Source organism: Tachypleus tridentatus, chromosome 13 (genome assembly GCF_004210375.1).
Source record: "Tachypleus tridentatus isolate NWPU-2018 chromosome 13, ASM421037v1, whole genome shotgun sequence".
Classification (NCBI taxonomy): domain Eukaryota; kingdom Metazoa; phylum Arthropoda; class Merostomata; order Xiphosura; family Limulidae; genus Tachypleus; species Tachypleus tridentatus.
In genome coordinates this window covers 58,051,322-58,059,981 of record NC_134837.1, presented here as the reverse complement: position 1 = coordinate 58,059,981, position 8,660 = coordinate 58,051,322, and the positions used below count along the sequence as shown (strand labels likewise).

The 8,660-nt window shown below is 33.4% G+C and overlaps 1 non-coding gene across 1 annotated transcript; it reads right to left on the bottom strand.

Annotated features, from left to right (window-relative positions):
- Positions 1-6,449: 6,449 nt before the first annotated feature.
- TRNAT-UGU (transfer RNA threonine (anticodon UGU)) lies at positions 6,450-6,522 on the bottom strand. The gene has a single exon. It is a non-coding gene; the product is annotated as a tRNA-Thr (tRNA).
- Between the last annotated feature and the right edge of the window lie 2,138 nt (positions 6,523-8,660).

The following is an 8,660-nucleotide window of genomic DNA, read 5'->3' as shown; positions in this document are numbered from 1 at the left end:
TGACAGTAATATTAGTTTAAAAGTTGTTAAAGCCATAAAACAGAAAGATACATTAGTGTTTAAACAACTGACTAAGGGCGCTTATAAACTAAAGTTTATTTTCACCCAGAAGTACGTGTTAACAAAAAATTGAAAAGTAAAAAGAAAAAAAAAGAAGGCCACCATTACTGAAGACAAGCAGAAACCAAATCACGGGGTATTGTTATGAATGGGACGCAAGTATGTGTTGTTGATTTGAAACATGCATAGATGTGTGAATCAAAGGAGGTTAATCACGTGAAAACGCAAAGAATCACATGTATGGCTTTAGGCATTCGTTGTTTAATCGATGAGGTGAATTAAAGTATGTTTGTTTTTGGAATTTCGCGCAAAGCTACTCGAGGGCTATCTGCTCTAGCCGCCCCTAATTTAGCAGTGTAAGACTAGAGGGAAGGCAGCTTGTCATCACCACCCGCCGCCAACTCTTGGGCTACTCTTTTACTAACGAATTGTGGGATTGATCGTCACATTATAACACCACCACGGCTGAAAGGGCGAACATGTTTAGTGCGACCGGGATTCGGACCCGCGACCCACGGATTACGAGTCGAACGCCTTAACACACTTGGCCATGTCGGGCCGAATTAAAGTAGCATAGTCAAGATCCGAGGTAACAGCAACCGCGGTAAAATTTCAAAATTTATGTTTTATAAAACGTTTGACCATGTGACAAACTTTAAATCAAACGGCCCTTTTCAGGGTGAGCCAAGTTCAGTTGATTTCGTGCCCAGTTGGAAATAGATTATTATAGCCAAATTCTATCTACTAGTTCGTGTTTTTTTTTAACTCACAACATTGATTCATGTAGATGAGTTCGAGCGATTCGTGTTATTCATTTGGTTTTTCAACAAAAAATAGTTCCTAATTCTAATGATAAATTTACGGATCGCTGTGGGTTATATTTGCTGATAAATACTGCACAATAAAGCATGACTCTTGTTTGTTTTGTCAAGACATATTCACCAATGAATTGTAGAGTGCATTACACACCTCCGTTTAGGAACGGGAGCTCTGTGAACGAGCCCCGTGATCATTATTATATTTTAAATACAAACCTGAAAACATTACAGTAAAGTGAAACGCACATTAAGAAAAAGGCATATTTGATCATTTGCAAAATTAATCTAGAAAATATTGCATTTTAGTTGCTTTTATAATTTTACATAAAAAATAAACATGAAAAACAAGAAATAAAATACTTATATAATTTTATTTTTACTTGCGTTCGGTTTTGAAAGAGGGTAAGCCCTAATTTTGTATACTTTTCATACCGCTACAATTAATAATTTTTATTTAATTAAATAATGCCCCAAACAATATAGAGTAATAACAAGCAAAACGTTGATCAATTGCATTACCTTTCAAAAAATTTCTGGCTTTCTAATTTTGCGATAAGAGTCGTTACAAATTCATTCAAGCTGGACGTTGGTTTTCTCACAGACACAATGTTGATACTGTGAATGAAACTGATATTTAACTTTTCAGAACATAATGTTATACAATACTTCATATGATAGATGAAGGCCTTGAGTTTCTGTTGGTTAGAGGTAATATATAGTTAAACAAAAGATCGAACTATTATCGAATTATGATGGAGAGGCTGTAATAGGTGGGTGTAATAGTAGGGGTGTGATTTTCTATTCGATAATTCTGTAACCAAACAAAGCTGAAGACTATAATAAATATAGTGTTTCTGAGTAATGACGATTTTGTATAGAATAATTTACTTTTAATTTTGTACTGTTTAGAGGGTTGGTAAATAAAGTAGGGATGATTACATGCTAAGAACAAAATATGTCACGTTAGCGAACTTTCTGGATTTTGTTTTAATTTTGCCTTGTAGAATTACGAACTTACAAATTATACATTATTAAACTATGGTTTTTTAGTTAATATGTTATGCTATTGTAACTGTTATAACATAGACAAAAGATAGTTTAATAAAATTGTGAATGTAAGACACTAAATCTTTGTGTCATGTGTAGTAAACGACACCCAAGACAATATGATTAATTCATTTACAATTAAATTGTTATAAAAAGACCACTTAACGCCAATTCATTAATTAATTATTTCATTTTTAAAAGAACGCTTAACATTAATTCATCAGTTAATAAAGTTTCCTGTTCTAAAGGGGCTATATTACAATCAAGTTATTAAAGATTCAAAAGTAATATTTAGCATAACACAATTATATAGACTAGCCGATTACCCGTGGTGCAATTGTTCACTAATGGTGCCAACAATTAGTAGCGACGACAGTTCATGGTGGCTGTAAATGATTTACAACCTTGTATAGTAATCTCTGTTATATTATTTATTTATTGTCCAAAGATAAAGACATATCAAAGACAAGTGACATTATTCAGCTATTAATGAACAACGTGCTACTTTATGGTAATACCTACAGCTTCAAGAGCTTGGACCTTACCTCACACCATTCATTTGGTGGTGTTCACGTTTTGTTTTCTTGTTTTTGAAGTCCTGGAATATAGTTTTCCAGAATACGATTTTTCTCAAGGAAGGATATAAGTTTGAAGGGTATAGTAAACCGCATAAAGATGAAGACAATATAAACTCAATAAATAAAGTAAAGAATATCCAAAATGCTAATTTTCTTACATTGTTTGTTTTACCTTCCATTTTATGTTACTTAACAATGATTTGAGTGGCAAGTGTATTGATGACATTATCTGGACTTGCAACAGGCTATGGCCAATTTCCGTCCTTTCCTGCCACACTTGTAGGTAAATTAACCTTTATGTTTTATCAACAATTACACTGATCATATGTTTTGTACGATACAAAACGAAACTACAAAATAAATAAATGTGAATAAATAGGCCGGGTCGAGTATTCTGAGAAACATCGTATTCAGTAGAATGTAAAACTCAGCCGTTTTCCGAACCTCAAAACGCATCACCAAAGAATCGGAAATGGCGTTTCTTGACGTCATAGATAATACAAAACTGTTTCTGACGCTGTTCATCGCTTTGTAGTTCTGTAACTCGTGAAAAACAAGTAGATCAGTATGAGACTTATTCATATCTCCACTCTCAGTGTTTGTAAACAAATAGCATCGCTTCAAGAACATTTTTCCAAGTTGTTTTCAATTTCTGGCCACAAATGACAGTTTCTCGCTTGAATACTCGGTAGCTACTTCAAAACTGATAATACAAAACTATTTCTGACGCTGTTCATCGCTTTGTAGTTCTGTAACTCGTGAAAAACAAGTAGATCAGTATGAGACTTATTCATATCTCCACTCTCAGTGTTTGTAAACAAATAGCATCGCTTCAAGAACATTTTTCCAAGTTGTTTTCAATTTCTGGCCACAAATGACAGTTTTTCGCTTGAATACTCGGTAGATACTTCAAAACTGATAATACAGAACTGTTTCTGACGCTATTCATCGCTTTATAACTCAAACGTAGAATCTGCGTGTAAGCTCTTCACCTTTGATTTGCTCCACCACGCACAGCAAATCAGGCTGTCCGATTTTTTTTTTAAATGTACTTTCCAAATGGAGAAAAGTAAAGTTTTCCGTGACTGAAAATAGAGACGAAATGGTAAAATCATGAATGACCCTTATTTCTACAAATCTACAAGCACACAGGAAAAAAAAATTCCAGAAGTTGAAGTTGCACATCGCGTGATAAAAAATATCCAGTATCAAACATATCGGCAAGAATTTAATTGTTGTATGATTTACCACGCTTACAATACATGTCTGTATGTTTAAATCGCCCTAAAAAGAGCGAGATAATAAAATAATTAAAGTTGTACTTTTACAACAGTTTACATTGTTAATAAAACCTTTATTATGCTAAACCTTCTTCAGCTCCAGCGTTGCAAAATTTCGGGATTTGGTGAGAAAAATATACGTTCAAATACCTTCTTTGTTTTGGTTTTTTTTTACTTGGTATCACGCTATCTAAATATTATATGGTATCTGAATGTTGTAATGACATGTTCAATAGCACATGACGACGACAATAAAGCATATGTGTGACAAACTTAAAGTATCAGGTACTCATGATTAATACTTGGTCTTGTAGAGACACCTAAAGTTTAAAATACAATTCATTTTTTGACACTTTATAATTACTTATGAATTACAAATACATGAGTTTTATTAGTAAGTAACACTCTTTAAAAAGTTCAGTTGTACTATTAGATAAAATTCGGAACAGCAACAAGGATGAAGCTTTCTCCTGAGGCATCTAATTGGAGTTTGATCATAAGCAAATAGTTGTCAAAATTTCCCTTTTTCTTTATTGTGACATAGTCATCAAAACAAGTTGTGGTGTTACTATAGTTTGCAATCTTATTTTGTAATTCTACATTGGTGACATTTTTCGCTAGCAAAATGAAGATGCTGATTCAAAATTATATTATTGTGTAAACAGGGTGTAGTATGGCCTTGTGGTTAGAGAGGTTCGATTTGCAACTTGTAGATCGTGAGTTTGTATCCCATTATGGAAGGTACTCGCCTTTTCAGACATGAGAGCATTATAATGTGAAAGCAAATCCAACTTTTTGTTGGTAAAAGAATAGCCCAAGATTCTGCGATGAGTGGTGTTGGATAACTACGTTCCGTCTAGTCTATAACTTTTAAATCAGGGACAGCAGATAACCAGAACAAACAGGCGAATTAACGATTACATGAAACAAATTATGCTTCCCTGTTTAAAGAATAGATCTCTGTGAATCAGACTAATGACTAACAGATGGAGAAAAAAAATTTATAGCGTAACATATTTAGGTTTGATTTTTATTGAAAAAAAATGTTACATTTCTTATATTAAAATTAATAAATTCTAGGTATACTGATTGATTTTTTTGTTTTTTTTAATTTGGCTTTGGCGTGACTTATAGTTAGCACGTTGGACTGCAAATGAAAACGGTTTTGGTTCAAGACGTGATTACATATCGCACTTTGAAGAGTGGCACTTATAAAAATGACAGTCAAAGCCCTTATTCCATACAGAAAGCCCGACAGAACCCTTATGATAATTATTTCTAAATGACGGATGGCTATATCTTAACTCTATGGATCTCTGATATGGCCATTTAGACACTTAGCCTTATGGTTAGGGATCTCGATCCACAAGTGGCAGGTTGTAAAATCGAAATCCGGCTGAAAAAATCTTGGTCCTGTCAACCTAGAAGCCTATAATACCTATAGTTGTATTCTCCTTGAGTTAGGTGAGTTCCGTTTGAGCTGCTTCAAACTTCACTCGCAAGCTTAAAAATACATCTATAGACGAACGGAAATGTTTTTCATAATTAAATTTAGTTATGACAAAAATATACTGAAATATGTACTTGTTCCTTTTTGGAGCAGTATATCATGTATCAGGTTTTTAGTTGTCTGAAATGTCAAATCGCTTGGTATTGTGACATCATAAGAATTTTCGGTAAAGGAGAGAAGTTCAGGTTCGTAAAAAATAGGTTCGCAGATCTTGTATGCGGTTATGTTTATCAGAGTGCGAACAGCTTTCGTGTGGGAAAATTAACAACTAGTTTGGATAAATTGCAGCGTTAGAAGGCAAGAAACTTTTTGAGTTTGTTTGTTTTGAATTTCGCGCAAAGCTACACAAGGACTCTCTACGCTAGCTGTCCCTAATTTAGCAGTTTAAGACGAAAGGGAAAGTAGCTAGTCATCCCCACCCACCGCCAACTCTTGGGCTACTCTTTTACCAAAGAATAGTAGGTTTGACAGCCACATTATAACGTCCCCACGGCTGAAATGGCGAGCAAGTTCGGTGCGACGGGGACTCGAACGCCTTAACCCACTTAAGAGGTAAGGGGATTTTTGTCTATTTTACGGATATTTGTAGTCTTTATTTTTTTAGCATTGTTTAATTAAATAAAATTATTAATTGTAGAGCTATAAGTAGAATAAAATTAGAGTTCACTTTTCTGACGGCAAAAGCGAAAAAAAGATTTTTTTCTCATTTTTCACGTTTATTCTTTATGTATAATTATAAAAAAATCATCTAAAAGTAAGGATATTTTGAAGATAGTTAAGATTAGATTACGAAAAAAAAATGTTTCACTAGTTTTGGTAACTCATGGGCAATGTAATTCGATAGCGTAAAATGGGTTGTATGTTCCAAGAGTGTTTTACAACATTATAATCACATTGGACAGTGGTTAGTCACGGTTCAAAGGGCAATTTAAAAAATATATAAGTAGATATACATTATTACGAATTTAGAAGCGATAATTAAAATAAATGAACCTGGTTTTGTATTACAATATAAAGTAATTACAGAAAGTAACAGGGTAATTTAGATTTGTGTGTGTGGTTAGAAGGCAGGTCAGATTTGCAATATCCATTTTGAGGTAGAGAAAACAAATTGTAAGCTATAATTATCCCATTCTTGATACAATATTTCTATCATAGCCCCCAGTGAGGATTGAACTCACGACCCCTGGTTTACAAGACCAGTGCTCTAACCACTGAGCTATGGAGGCAACTGATAATAAAAACAAAAAATTAAAACACAAATTAACAACATTAGAAATAAAATTAGAGCAGAAATTAAACAGATAAAACAAGAAAAATGGGAAAACTTCTGCTCTCAACTAAACCAATAAGCCGACCCTAGTAAGTTCTGACTACACTTAGAAAGATTCATAAATGAACTCACGACAAGAAAATACCCAACACTGGAATGTAACAATACCTTAGCACAAACCAACAAAGAAAAAGGAGAAGCCATCAAACATCAATTACAAAACACATTTAAAACACGTAATGACACGCTCATGAACAACTATTACTACAATAAAATAAACAACCACGTAACAAATAACATAGAATTATATAAACCACACTTTCCACTCAACATCACGAACAGCAACACTAATATTTCAAATGACTACATTACACAACTACTCACCAGAAAAATCAAACTTAATGAACTTGAACAATCAATCAAAAATTCAAAAAACAAAGCGCCGGGAAATGATGGAATACAAACAATACTTCTCAAAAGGCACTCCAAAATTATTTGACCACCTGTTAGCCATATTTAAATTATCTCTATACTCTAGATACATCGCAGTTTCTTGGAAGCTAGCTAACATTTTAATGTTCCACAAAGACGGAAAACTAGCCAATAAACCAAACAGTTATCGGCCAATCAGCCTGACCAGCTGTGTAGGCAAAATTTTGAAAGAACAATAAGCAACAGACTCTTCACATTTTTGGAGATTAATTCAAAATTACCAGAAGAGCAAAACAGATTTAGAAAATATAGACAAACAATAACTTAATTAGATTAACTGAAACAATAATAAACAGCTTTAATAGAAAAGAATGCACTGTCGCCTGCTTCCTTGATTTCGAGAAAGCATTCGACACTCTATGGCACAATGGTCTTCGGTTCCGTATGTATGAAATGGGACTACCGCAAAGAATTATTCGCTGGTTATCTAACTTTTTGGAGAATAGAAAATGTAGAATAAACGTAGAGGGAACTTTCTCGGAGTTCTTCACTCAGAAGCTGGCGTCCCTCAAGGAGGGGTGGTAAGTCCTATTCTCTTCATCGTGTATGTAAATAACATGCCACTCAAAGACCCAAACCAAGGATACGTGTCACAGTTCGCTGATGATGTATCACTTCCTCAAAGTTCATGCGCAATAATCAAATACACAAACTATACCAGATAGACTTCTATATAGTACAATAAAATATTTTGATAAAAATTGGCGAAAAAAGGAGTTGTTATGCGAACTAGACAGATATTGCACATATGGTGAAGAGAGTCCCAAACACTTCTCCCCGTTTAACTTGTACATCAGATCTTTAAGATAAAATTATTTAAAATAAAATTTTTAAAATAATAATAACAACAGTAATAATTAAATAGAACTAAAATAAAACAGGCCACCTACGTTCTAGACTTATTAAAAAATATGAAAAAAACAGTATAAATGGACATTGCCCTAAAAAGGACCAGACAAAAGTTATCATATTATTCGAGCCATTCAGTATTTACTCGTAAGATATTAATCAGGCCACTCCAACAAAGAAATGAAAGGAGGAAGACATCTAGTGTACCTGACCCTCCTGGGTATACAAATATACCTAAACACCAGAGAGAGAGAGAGAGAGAAAGAAAGTATGAACATCTACTAAAAAAACAAAAACATTTGAAATGCAATTAGGAAGTTTGAGGGATTACACAAAGAAAGTTTTGAGATAAGGAAAAGTAGTTTTAATTTCAACATGAAAATTACTTTGCACACGAACTATTCAAAACGAATACTCGAAATATATGGATAAATATTTTATTTTATTTTATTACAAATAGTTCACTAAAAATTGATTTCTTTTTTTTTGTATGTTAAAGACTTGTTATATTAAGTGAAATACTGCCAAATTTTGTGAAGATGTACATACTATATTGAAAGTTAGAAGTCTATGCTAGTCCCAAAATGACACAGAAGAGTATTGTTACCTTCGTTGTAAAAATGTTGGTTGAAACCAAAATATTAATCTTGGGTCTGCAAGGAATGAATATAGAGCTAGCAGCAAATTCTGGTATCTGTGAGAAAGGTAGATCTTTTAAAAGAGAGCTGGAAGCTGTATTGGTATTTTGTGGAT